The sequence below is a fragment of the Python bivittatus genome, unplaced genomic scaffold (assembly GCF_059951505.1).
Source record: "Python bivittatus isolate LINGU-HERP-01145 unplaced genomic scaffold, Pbiv_v1 ctg000020_np1212, whole genome shotgun sequence".
In the NCBI taxonomy this organism is placed as follows: Eukaryota; Metazoa; Chordata; class Lepidosauria; order Squamata; family Pythonidae; genus Python; species Python bivittatus.
The window spans coordinates 26,550,122-26,564,271 of NW_028277030.1; the positions used below are offsets into that span (position 1 = coordinate 26,550,122).

The 14,150-nt window shown below is 37.7% G+C and overlaps 1 protein-coding gene across 4 annotated transcripts in view; it reads right to left on the bottom strand.

Moving 5' to 3' along the window:
- Nucleotides 1-14,150, bottom strand: part of HPCAL1 (hippocalcin like 1) — an 86,081-nt gene that overhangs the window by 34,119 nt on the left and 37,812 nt on the right. For 2 of the 4 annotated variants that reach the window (XM_007423602.4, XM_088136184.1), the window contains one exon: nt 4,749-4,993. The exons of the other annotated variants lie outside the window; for them this stretch is intronic. The gene's annotated coding sequence lies outside the window, so the exon portion shown is untranslated. The remainder of the gene's footprint in view (nt 1-4,748; nt 4,994-14,150) is intronic. 4 annotated transcript variants of the gene reach the window in all.

A 14,150-nucleotide genomic window follows, 5' to 3' on the forward strand; every position in this document is an offset into this window, starting at 1 on the left:
GTAGGTCTTGATTTTTATTTGGACAATGATTCCTACAGGGCATGGGCAGTATTATTCTTTTACTTGGATGAAGACAGCCAAAAGTTAAAGAACCTCAAAAAGAAGGAACAGAGTTTCTTGCAGAGTTTTACTATGCTAACTTCATTTTCCCCACACTTAGAATGCCTGGGAGAGACTCCAATCTGCTTTGTCTCAAGTAAGCAAATGATACAGGGTTAATTGGGGCTTTTGTTCCTTTCTTGGATTAATGCCTTTTCTGTACATCTTTTACAGATGTACTTATTTATTTGGGCTTTTGTACTGCTTCAGTCCCAAGACTCTAAGTGGTTGACATTTCTCAATTATACCAATTAGATTAAAAGCACAGCATATCATACAAGGAAACTGTTATTTCTGCCAAAGAAAGTGTTAGAAAGTACTGACTGAAAGGGTGCCCAAATGTCTGCATCTACCATATTCACTATTTCCTTATTTTGAATAGATGAATAACTGCACATAAATAGTAAATATGCATTCACATTTTCAGAAAGATGTTTAACGTCTGGTAAAAGAACATAATAAAGGAGTATCATATCACTGAACACTGTGGCCATAGAGATTATTGCAGCTTCTGTTCCCTTAGGGATCAGAACATACCATTTAATTAGATGTATCTAAACCTTTGCATGCAACTGTATATCCCTGTTTACGCTGTGTAGGTGTGGGAAAATGCTTCATGCCTCCAGCGTTGTTCACTTCATGCCAAATATTATACTTTAGCTTACCAGATGTCTACATGTACTGAAGACTATTTTCAAGAAAAGATCAAAAGTAGCTTAGTCATAACAATTAACTATACATAAACTACAAACTTTGATTTCTTAAGAACCCATTTACCCAAAAAGAAAATCCTGTAATAGAACAGTTTAGAGTTAGCAACGAACAGACTGAACCCAATAAAAGCAAGAACAGTTGGTTCCCTGCCCAGTACCACATGCCCCATCATCATCATGTGTTCTTTTTTGGGGGCTGGGGATTTTCAGGTGAGTACGTGCAAGGTTATAGTTCCAACCAGACTTGGGAAAATCTACTGTGAATATGTAACTCTGCAAGAGCACAAAGGCTGTTTACTAGGTTTTAGTTGGGAAAAAAGTGTTGAAAAGAAGAGCAGTGCATTGAAGAGAAAGCTTTCTTCCCTTCAATCCATAAGTGTTTCTCCTCAAAAACCTTGAAGATAAAAGTTAGTGCTTTGAAATTCATTCCAGAAAAGCTGAAGTACCAGAGGAAGAAAAGTCATCTCTATTCTCACTAGATTCTTACCACCAGCACCCCATTGACTTAACATACCTAACCAGAAACCTAGAAGCTCATACAGGAAGAAGAAAACTGGATAATCCAGCAAATTTTGGAAAAGTAGTCATAAAATGATGATGATGATGATCATCATGATTCTGTTTTCCTACTGGAATGAACTAGCGTGATTAAAATGGAAGCAACAGTCCAGTTCATTTATAACAATCACAGCAGTAATTCCATTTGTATCCTAAATGTAAAAGCAAATTATTATTTGTAGAAAGATTCGCAAGCCTAAACTTGTGAATAAATAAGGCTCTTTGGACAGAAAATAATTTATAGGAACCTTTCTCTTTTCTCAGCCATGGTTGCTATGCTACTGTCCTAACAGTGAACTTTTAAGGAAAAAATAATTGTTGCAATAGATGGTAATATATTGTTAACTTAAAAAAAAGACATGACTTTCAAAATTCAGACTGAAAAGCAGGAAGTGGACTTGTTATCTGCACACCACAGATTATGAGGAAGCAGGAAGTTTATACATATCCTTCTCCTGTTTCATTTTGGGGAAGATGTTTAAAACATTGCCAGAATGTTATCCTTCTGGCTTATAATATCTTGGGATACAGCAGTGCGCTGTATTTAAATTATAATCACAATTGCTATCACATGTGAAGCAGATGACCCACCAATGACATTGTTTTGATGCTTTGGTGTGTTGCCTTCATAGTAGCAGTAAAAAGAAGGACATGAAACACTGTTTAGGTTGACAAGTGATGTTCCGTTTTACCTGGAAGCCACTTGTTTCATCTTCGTGAAATATAAAACCTTCAAGTTTATTGCATGTTGGACACATCCAGCAATGAAGAGAACTACTACAATTCAGCAAGGATTAATCCCAGAATGTGGCATACAAAAAGCAGTTTTTGTGAAAGCTTTTAGTAGTACATGCACAGTAAAGACAGGATATTGTCTGGTGGATTTGGTCCAGTTCTTGTGCTTCAGCTATTAAATTTTTCCACTTCCTCTGAGAAACAACAGAAGCCCACCTGAAGTGGAGAGCTCATTATTTCCAGCAGCGGCAAGCCTAGGCTGCTCATGTTTATGCTATTGCTGCCCACACACCTTCAGTTGCCTGACTGCTTTACACCCATGACCTCTGCAGGCATGTATGCACGGTGCTGCAGCTTGGGAATAAAACCAATCCAGTCCAGCTCTTGGCAGAACACAACACAAGAATCCAATGGGTGGCCAAACTGGAGAAGAAGGGGCTACGACAGAATTAATGTTGTCAGAACTTGTCATTAGTTGCATTAGATAACATCCCCAAGTAAGTATGTCATAATATATCAACAGGGACTTATACCAATCATGAGTTTGAACACGGATGCATGAACAAGGATGCAGTCTAGCTGGCTGTACAGTGGTTGCCTTGGGAAGAAAGCTGCCTTCCCAAACTCATATCAAGTAGAAAGGTACAGAATTGTATCCAATGGCATCGGTATCCAAGCAGAATGGATAAATTGGCAAAATGCAGAATGGCAAAACTGATGTGAAGTATCAGACTAGGGAGACCCGGTTCAGCTCCTCTTTCAACAAACACAAACAGACTAGGTGGGTTTGGGCCATCCACTGTCTCAGTCAACCTAGTTCAAAGGGTTATTATTGTTGTAAAAAAAATGAAGGGAGTGTGCTATGTACACCATCTTGAATACCTGGAGGAATAAACACTAATAAAACTGGGCTCCTCCTACACGTCCCTGAGTTTCCTAGGGTAGGGCTGTAACAAAGCAGCTGCCTCACTATGCAAGCAATCATTATATTGGATGTGCCCAAAGGTTTTTCTTCTATAAGTAATTTTAGAAAACTATTCCTAGAACTGCGGTTTTATATTGCAGTAAATTTTATAACCTCTTTTGCTGTGCAAGTACAGAGTTTTCTATTAGGAGGAAAGGAGGCTTAACATTATTACTTTAAAAGGAATTTGCTAGCTCTGATATGGGTATTGGAAAATTAATCTTAATTGAAACTTCAAATGTTAAAGTGAATCTGGGGAAAGTAATATTATATACTATTTGCACTCTCCCCTTGCCTTTAAATTATGCAATAATTCTTTCTTCAATTGTTTTATTTTTTTGAAAATACAGGTAAAAGGATTGTTTTACATTTCATATTATCTGGTTCAGTATTCCAACAACACAGTCATCAGGTTCAAAGTAGGTAGGATTTCTTTCTCTTTGGTGGTCTAGCAACACTTTAGACCTCATTACTGTTAAAAAAAAATCAGATATTTGAAATATCAGAATTATTAAAAGGATAAGGCTTGTAAGAATTCTGGCCTCAGTATATACAAAGGTATGTGCTTGTCTGTAAGACTGTGTATACTATGGGAATTTGTTCTCTAGAAAACAAACTGTATAGTCAAAACCAAATATTAAAAAAAAAACACTAATCCAAGAATATTGTTTATCTCATGTATGTATTTAGTGTATTTCTATCCATAAGAACCCATGGTTATCAAGAGCTCTGCTTCAATGTTGTGTGTAACTTCAACCCTTATTTCAGTTACCCTAAAACTGACTCTCTAAATAAGCCAGAAGCAGCATTTCCATGGTGCAGTTAGCTGAGGTTGCTTTAAGGACCTTTAAAAAGATGATGGCAGAAGCAAAATTTGAACTGGCAACCACACTGTTCCTTTACGGTATTTTTTGTTACTATATTTGGTTACTACAATTTTTTGTAACAATGGAGTGACGCTGCTGAGTTAAGATCCTTTTTTCTGACACCAGCCACGGCCAGAGATTCTACTGAACAGTGAGTGAGTGAGAACCCTCGAGAACTGTAAGGAAGCTTGTAAACACCTTTGCGTCTGCCACCAGACCAGGACCATCGGCAGCAGCGGCGCACGTATGGAACCCCCTTTTGCAAGAAACAGTCACTTCCAGATCCTGAGATCAGCAGCGGGCCAGGAACCCATTGGCAATTGGAATAATGATGGACCTGATGAAAAGTGTGTGCACTGCTACTGCTCCCTTTAAAAAAAATTCTTGTTTTATTTGACTGCATTTTGTACTTTTCTAGAACTTCTATTGGCCCTTAAGGTTTAAACACATTTAGAAAACCAAACAAAAAGGGTAAGATAAAATCAAGCTGGCTAATAGTTCATCATTTTTAAAATAGCTTTAATGACACCTTGCTCATTAATTTAAACTAAATTATGTTTAGTACTTCAAGAGCCAATTAAATTGTCATAATATATCTCGGTTGTTTACTAGGAAGGAATGCTATTATTGCATGGAGGATTTCCATTCTTCACCAACTCAACTAAGACTAGCAACTGAGACTTTCCATGCAATTACTTGATGGATCTGAGATAGCACATGAAAACTTGTCATTCCATCTGCAACAGTTCCAGGAAAAGTGATACGATCCAGAATATTAGAACAGTATAATCTTATGTATGGTAAACTACTTACACAGGTTATGGAGTTACTTTGTCTTCTAGCCTGTGTGATTATATCCATTTTCAAAAGCCATGACAGGGTATCCGAAGAGACTCTTTGTAAGATGCAACTTCTGTCACTAGGAACAGGATCTGTCATGATATGCCTGCCAGGCTCTTAGTTCACTGCTGGGTGCTCCTGCTCCAGTGACTTTTTTCAAGATTAGCCGTGCCCATCCTGGCAGCCATTTCAACATATTCTCAAAATTTCTAATGCATCTACAGGTCAAAAGATTTGGGATGCCTGAGTTAAGATGATCACAGTTGTATGTTAGCTGATTATTTTACATAATATAATTTTAGTTATAATTTACTGGTGTAACAGGAAACTAAAGTTATTTCGTAACTCTGGTTTCATGACTCTATTGCAAAGTTTAATTCAATTATATATATATATATATATATCTGCGTGCGTTTGGCAGCTTTTGGTTCACTGCTAGTGCAAAAGGAAATGTATGAGCAAGTAAACAAAACATAATTAAGCATATTTCTAGTAAAGTTGTTATGCAGAGAATCGGAGTCCATCTGTCAGCTTTGCAGGGCTGGAAAACCATTCTTGTCCACAATCCCTATGAAACCAAGAAAATTAAGTTTGGAAAAACACTTCTAAAGTCTTTAACCAATGTGCGTGCACACTCTCTATCCACATACAGTATGTTTGTATGTATGTATGTATGTATACACACACACACACTTGGAACTACTGAACGTACTGAAAACTTATTTCAGGATATTTTCTAACAAGCCAGCCTGTTAGATTGACAAACTGTAAGCAAGCCAGCTGTATTGGGGAAGTGCATTACATCGTAATTTCAACTTTTTATTTGTTTTATTGAACCACATTTTGTTTCAGCCACATTTTGTTTCTTGATGGGCCATTTCTGAGATTTTAGAAGAAGCCAGAATCACTGATGCCACTAGCGGCCCCCTTAATCCTATGAAGTCCCCAAGGCAGCTCTAAAGCAACCCGTATCTTTTGACAGGATGAAAGGATTTATCCATCAGTTGCTTCCACTTAATGCTGCAGCATCACCTTAATTCTATTTAAATTAGAATAATTATTCAAAGGATGTGTGATTTATAGGAATGGGAAGATTTAATAATTGCCTGTAGCCTCTGCTCGGTAGAAAAAGAGGGAAATTCAAAGTATGGGGAACTACAGTTTGCCAAGACCTGGAAAGATGCCAGTCATAGTGATGATGAAAGGATTTTTTCCCCTGGAAATATACAAAGAGCATGGAACATTATGATTAGATAACAATCTTAGATATTAAAGCCACCCCATATAAAGCAAGTTAATTTTAACAATGTGTACATAGCTCCTGAGCATTTGGCTGACTGGAGAATCTGGCCTTCAAACTCTGCCAAAAACTTTACAGGTAGTCCTTGACTTACAATCATTTGTTTAACAACCGTTCAAAGTTATGATGGCACTGAAAAAAGTGACTTACAACTGGTCCTCACAACTGTCAAAGCATTCGTTATGTGATCAAAATTCAGGCGCTTGGCAACTGGCATATATTTATGATGGTTGCATTGTCCTGGGATCATGGGATTGCCATCTGCAACCTTTCCAGGGGGCTTCCAACAAGCAGAGTCAATGGGGGAAGCTGGATTCACTTAATGACCATGGCAAAAAATGTTGTAAAATCGGACAAAACTCACTTAACAATCATATCGCTTAGCAACAGAAGTTCTGGTCCCAATTGTGGTCGTAAGTTGAGGACTACCCGTACTCATTCAACTACCTGAGCTACAAGTTCATAAAAACTCAGCACCCAGATTGTTGTCAATAAATATACAGGGGGTGGCAAAGAGGATATTCATTGTGGCCAGCAGACAATGGAATTGATGAAGAGGTGATCCTTTTCTTTTTGTATCACTTGTTTCTCCTATCTTTGTGCCTGAACCTTACCCTCTGCCTAGTCTTCCCTTCAAAGATGCAAGTATTTCACTTCTCTAGATGGACCTGGCTAATGGAGATGGTTTTGTATTTTGGCCTTTAAACCTAGGAGGATGCCTTTTTTGCCACTAGGGCACTCAAACTGCAGTTGCTGCCTGAACTAGAGCACATGTGCCAAATGCTTAATCCTATATTAGTCTCAATTTATCAAGAAATATTGTTAACACCAATATTTATCTTTGTTTCCAAGAGTTTTCCAGAAAGACAATTCCAAGATATCAAACTTTTTCATGAGAATATTTTCTCCTGTTCTCCATTCCAAACAGATCACTGAACACATCTAAATTTCTCTAATTTTAATTTCATTTTATAAATCATTTTATAATTTATATTTTATAATTTAAATTTCCCCTTAGTAAGATACCTCTTATCAACTGACATTTATTAGGTCAACAGTTCTATTTTTTTTATTTTTGTGTTGTGAACAATTTCTAATCTTTGATCATAATAAAGATTTAATAATAATAATAATAATAATAATAATAATAATAATAATAATATTTTCATTAACTTAATTACAGCAGAGTATTTTTCTCTGTGTGAATTTATATATTAAATGCCTCTTCGTTTTAATGAAAAGTAGTCCAGCTGTACATCCAGCTCTTCAATCTACTTTCCAATGTGCATTTCATCAGCCACTGCATTTCACCAGTTAATTTTGAATGGAATTGTTTATTAAGTCACTTAGATCAGTAGGCAAAAGCAATATAGGTTGGTTTACTCCCTCTGCCACAAGATTTATGGCTTTCAGAGGATTAGGGTGTTTGTCCTAACTTGCTGCCATAAATGCAAGGTATAAGGAGAATCCAGTACAGAGATGCAAAAAGAGCAGTCCAGGAGCCACATATAGCTCGCCAGCATCATTTCTGGGTCTCAGAGTAGACACAGAGGCTTAAGGCATCCATTTCTCCCCTCAGATTCCCTCAAACCTCTAAAAATGTGTCCTATCAGTTTTTGTAATGCCTGGTGCAGCCCTTGAGCCAACAAAATCTCTGCATTCCTAATTCCATAAATCTCCTGTTGCCAGCATAGAGACCTTTCCCCATTAATTAAGCATCTCCAGGCTTGGTGAAAACAGCATCCCTCTATTCTAAGACACTAGCAGCCTGCACGCTTCCTTTGCAACAAACACTTTAGCACCCAGCTATTAGCAAAGCTCAGTTCCTGGTGCTTTCCTGGGCCTATCCAGGTAGTTTTGTTCGCAACAATGTGGAAACAATTTGCCCTTGCCTTCTTCCAGGATGTTTTTTTCAATTCCCAAGACTCTTTTTTTAATATATGTATTTTAGCGGAATAAAATTATTCTCCACATTGATTCCTTGTGCATAAGTATCCTTCAAAATGAGATTTAGAAACTGGGAATGTAGAGTAGCTTTTTAAAATGCAACTTCTGTTGACTTCCCAGGTGCAGACTAGTGATATAATAATTTATGGTGACTTATTGTACACAAAGTGATGGCTGAGTAAGTTGGCAAACTTAACATAATGAAGGCAGCTATTGAAGTGGTTATGTATTAACTTTTTTTTTGGCTGAGAAACAAAATAAATAAATTAGTATTGGGTTTGGGGTTTTTTGCAGCATTAAACTGTATATTAAGAACAAGTATGACATATATAAAATTTACTTTTAATGCACTGAGAGCATCTAAGAATACCACTGAAGCATTTCAGTGGCTGAAAACTCCACTCAATGTGTAAGCTGACTTAAGACATTCCAGTGGGAAATAAAAACACTGCTTGATCTGATGTCTCCATTCCACATATGGACTTGATGTTACAATACAATACTTGTTGCTATAGCAAGTGATTAATGCATAAAAGGGAATCAGCCTCTTTGGGATGCATGTATTGATCCCTGCCAACCTTCACCAACCTGACACTCTACAGATCTGCTAGGCTTGCAACTCCTATAAGCTCTTGCTAGCTAGCAGGTATTGGAGGTAGGCAAATACTTACAGGTAGCCCTTGGTTAACAATGATAATTGGGACTGGAATTTGTTGCTAAGCAATGCGGTCGTAAAGTGCAACGTCACATGACTGCATATCTTAGTGACAGCAATCTTGGCACTCCATGTTGCCATCATTAAGTAAGGAGTACAGGTTGTTAAGCGAGTCCTAGGTGGTTGACAGGCAGGTAAGGCATGTGGCATAGGGGCTGTGGTGCAAGGGTGGTGGGGTGGCTGCTGCCAGGAGGGGAGGGTGCACGAGTGGCCTGTGAGGTACGGTGTGAGCGCAGTGGAGCTTGAGGTGGCTCCTGCTGGGTGGGGCAGGGTGCGAGTGACTTACTGGAATAACTTGCGACTTTCCCTGCTGGTCACATGACCGCGAGATGCTGCAACCATCGTAAATGTGAGCCAGTTGCCAAGCACCCAGATCGTGATTATGTGACCACGGGAGTCCTGGAATGGCCTGAATTTTGAGGACCAGTCGTAAATCTCCTTTTTCAGTGCAGTCATAACTTTCAACAGTTGCTAAATGGATGGTCAGTAAGCGAGCACTACCTGTATAGAGGTTTGGCATGAATCTGCTAAGGCAGAGAAGCCACACAACAGTAATTATACAAGGGACTAAGAGCTAAACTATTTATGGCAACAGCAGATGTAAGTTTGTTTCCATAAGCCACTTCACTCGTATAGAAAGCAATGTCTGCTTTTGTAGCATTTCCTTCCTTCCCTCCCTCCCTTCCTCCCTCCATGACAGAGTCAAAAAGAGAGATAAATTCTAAAGCAACTGACACTAAAGTGCTAGAGAAGGATGAGTTTGTTGGTTTCCTGCATGCTGCTTTTACTTCTTCGCAAACAGGCTGGCAGATAGATAGATCTGATGCGTGTAGCAAGGGAATGATTGTGCAATTCACAGGATAATGGAAATTGCTGTGAGGAAAGTATTCATAAACATTTTCACTTTTAGATGAGCCAGTAACCTGAATTCTTTGGGCAATGTACTGGTAAATTCAAAAGAGAAAATACAAAGCAGTAAACAGTGATTAAAACATATATAATAACACCATGAAAATGCCAGCAGCGAAGAATAAAAACTATAATAAAAATGGCAGCAAAATATAACTATGAAAATGTATAAATTATCTTTTATTGCTAGCCGCGGCTAATATCCTGAGGAAAACAAAAAGGCATTCCCTATTGCTGGAAGCATCATAAATAGAGTTGCCAGCTGGGCCTCTTGGAAAAAGGATTTTACCGATAGGGTACCATCAACAAAAAGACTGTTGGAGCTAATAACCATTCTTCATTTTGATGGAAGCCTCTGGAGGAATGTCTTGGACAATGATTTGGGAGCCAGATAAGTAGATGCAGAAAAGAGTGTCATTCTAGTAACCTAATGGAAGAATGTTTGAACATTACAGGGTAAAACCAGAACTTTGATCTGAGCTCAGAAATAGACTATGGCTATTTATGTCCTAAGAAATGGGCCCTGAAATTTTAGTGATAAATGCAGAAAATCATGTTCATCTAAAAGCACCTGAAATTGATCAACGGCCAAGCATCTTGAACAGGAAAAGGATGTTGGCAGCTGCTTTTTCATTACAGTATTTTTAACTTTTTGCTCTAGATCAAAAAGTAGGTAGGTCATAACCAACCTGATCAGTGCTACTTTGTCTCCTTCCTCAATGAGGAATTTACAACCTCCTGGCTTCAGCCAGACATCTACTTCCTATTAAATCCAATCAGTCTGAAAGGTCTAGCATAGAAATAATCAACTGAATATAACCAAACACCTTGTCTGAAAGCATCCACAATAAGTCTGTTCATGATGATGACAATGACGACAACAATATGAGGCAATTCTCTTTGTACAATTGTTGCTCCAGCAAGGTTGCATTTTGATGTGTTTTGCATAGAGAGGTTTTGGATCTCTCAGGAGGTAAAACCACTTGGATGACTTTGGGCTTGGAAGCTAAGCAGAATTGGGCCTGGTTAGTACTTGGATGAGAGACCTCCAAGGAATACTAGGTCTAAAAGTTGAAAATATTTCCAGAAGAAGGCAAAAGATCACTTTTGTATTGTTGCCAAGAAAACTATGTGGATGGCACCAGGAATCAAATTCAACCCAAAGGAGACTTGCTTTCACTTAGAACAAGCTTTTGCTCTTATGTTGCATATTAAAATATATTCTACAACTACAGCAATAGAATTCTACATATAGTCTTACTTTTTAATATTATTTTCTATCTACATTATCAGAACTGTGAATAAAATACAAGACATTTTTATTGTTTGAGAAAGTCAGAATAGATATAAATTCTTCAGGCCAAAACTAGAAAGCAACAGAGCCACCTAAAAGAAAATCCTCAAACAGCAGACTAGGAAACCTTGAAGTGCAGCCTTTTTTCAGATCATGCCATAACCATCCTCCAAGATTCTAAAATTAAATGTAAGTTCCACATCTTAAGATGAACCATCTGTTGAAACATTCCTGCCAGTTAGCTCTGTTTGGTTGTGCAATAAATATGCAGCAATTCTTCAGATGTAGGGAGGATCCAAGCAACTTTAGATAAAAGATATTCTTTCCGTCCTGGCAGAACCACATTTCTTCAGAAGTCCAGTCCCAGCATTTTGTGAATAAGAAAATTACTTTCATTACAAGCGCTATTTATAATGAGACTGCAAAAGACCATCCAGTATGAATATTCTACACTTTGCCGAAGGCATAATTGGTTACATTTGCTTCCTACTTTTTCTGCCTGTGAAGGGTGGAAGGGACAAATATTTTATTTAGCAGCTGAGCATTCAATAATCATATTCATTTAGTAATAATTCATTTTTAATGATGATTACAAGGCTCCTGCACTGTAGGTAGATTAACCCTTATCCCAAGTATTGCTAGGTACTTCGGTTCTGGAGCCCTATATTTTCTCTAAGCAGCAGCATATAGGGTAACTATTAAGGTCACACTTTGCAGAGGTGGCCATATGGCATTTTACTCCCAGAGTGTAAGCATATACATGAAGGCACAAGGGCAGCACGACTAGTTTGGATCAACTAATTTCTGTTCATTAAAAAATAATCACATTAAAGGTCTTTTCCATGGCACTGAGTGTTAGGTCCTGTACTTCATACGCATAAACCCTGATATAAATCAGGCACATAAGATATTAATTTATCTTGATCTTTACTGCTGTAAAAACAGGCTTAAGAATATATAGGATCAGAATAGAGCAGTGTTTCTCAACCTTAGCAAGTTTAAGATATGTGGACTTCAACTCCCAGAATTCCCCAGCCAGGATGCTGGCTGGGGAATTCTGGGAGTTGAAGTCCACATATCTTAAACTTGCTAAGGTTGAGAAACGCTGGAATAGAGACTAAGCAGAAAGGAAAGTCACGTCTGTTCTGTATTCTAACTAAAAGCGTAATTATACTAAATAAGTAAATATACTTAAATTCACTAAATAAACTAATTAAGTTACAGATTTTCTCTATATAAAGAATTTATATGAGAATCCATTTTTCTTGTCACAAAATGCTAACACATCCCTTTTTTTCCTTTTAAAAATAGCATGGGATATAAAACTACCTACCTAGTCTTTTCCAAAAGGGAAGTTAATTTTTAGCATGTTCTTTAGTGAACCCAGTGAAATAGTGAATCCTGAAGGCAATATATACCACTACCACCTGGAAGGTTGTGTAACCTCATAACTATCCAGGAGGTTCACAGAATAACCAAAAGTTATCAATTATTGAAGTTTTATGAATGTGCTAGTCTCAAAAGCTTTGAACCACACATTCAAGGTCTCAGGCCACACAACTTCAAACACTTCAAAGCAAACTCCCCAAAGACTGGCTCTGTAATTCCAACTTTGGTTCGATGTCTGCAACTTTCAAAATTACTGAGTAAAGATACCAAAACCATATTTATATATTTAAATATTTTAAAGGCATTTTTTATCAGTAGGTCACAAATTTTATCCCAAGAAGTTTACATAAGCAACATTACCCTTATTTAAATCAAAATTATGAAACCTCTGTTATGAGGTAGGCCAAGTCAAGAAACAGATCTGGCAGGTATTCTTGGAAAGCTACTTTCATACCTTCCACAAGATCAGCTCTAAATTCCTTTACAAGTAGGTCAGACTGAAAGAAAGTAACTGCCCAATGTCACCCAGTGGGTCTCCATGGCTGTCAGTGGCCTTGAACCTGGATCTCCCTAGTGCTAGTCCACTACTTAAGCACCACGGTGGTTCTCATTATTATGCTGCATTATATTATATCATCAGTATTAACTTCTCTAGGAATATTGTTTGTAACCATGCCCTCCTATGTCAGAATAATTATTTTGTGCCAGGATGAACTCCTCTGGAATCATATTCATGTGCAGACTTGAAAAACAAAATCTAGGCTGTCGTTTAGTTTGGTTACATAGTATCTGATGAAATACAAAAAGTTACTTTCAGTGAAACAGAACAATAGTCAAATTATCTAACATTGTCTTTTCGAACAGATAATTGCTCTTCACAGTCCCAGAAAGCTTTTCCCAGGCTGAGATTCTTTTAACCAGAACTGTGAGGAAATGAAACTGGGCCTTTTTGTTTGTAACATATGCCCTTTTTCCATCACGTTATGTTACATTCTGTTATGACACATTCTTTAAAATTATTTCTATCTTCTGTGTAGCAAAATGAATTCTGGAACACAACATCATCATTATTTATTTATTACAGGAGTTTTTATGCTGCTTCAGTCAAAGAGAAAGAATCTCAGTTGTTTACAAAAGCTAAATTCACAATATATCAAATTAACAACAAAAACATGCAAAATTATCAACAGATACATCCACATATTTAAAAAAATGCAAATCCATAATAAGCAGTACTCAAACCCCTCCTGGTCCATCCTTCATAATTTTAAATACCTCCTTAAAACAGCCAGGTTTTCACAAATTTTCTATGTCTTTATGAGGATAGTATTCTTATTTCTGGAGGTACCTGGTTCCCCAGGAAGAGAGCTCCAGTACAAAAAGCCGAGTCCCTTCCTCTTACACATGCAAGGAGCAGGGGCCCACAGTATGGAATCTCTACTGGCATGCCTCGGGTGGGCAGATCCTGCTTAGAGCAAGTGGTCTCCTAGATACCCAGATCTCAAGAACACAGTAGAACACACAGCATGGTTAAAAAGAGAGACACAGAGAAAGAGAGATCAATTTATTCACTATTACTCAAGTCAAGCCTGTTACCCTAAGGCATCTTTGAGAAAAATGCAGACAAAAAACCATTTTGAATTCCTGTACATTTTTAACTGAGAATCAGTTTGGTGTGGTGGTTAAGGCACCAGGCTAGAAACCAGGAGACTATGAGTTCTAGTCCAACCTTAAGCACAAAGTCAGCTGGGTGACCTTGGACAAGTCACTCTCAGCCTTGAGAAGAAGGGAAGGGCAAACCACTTCTGAAATATTACCAAG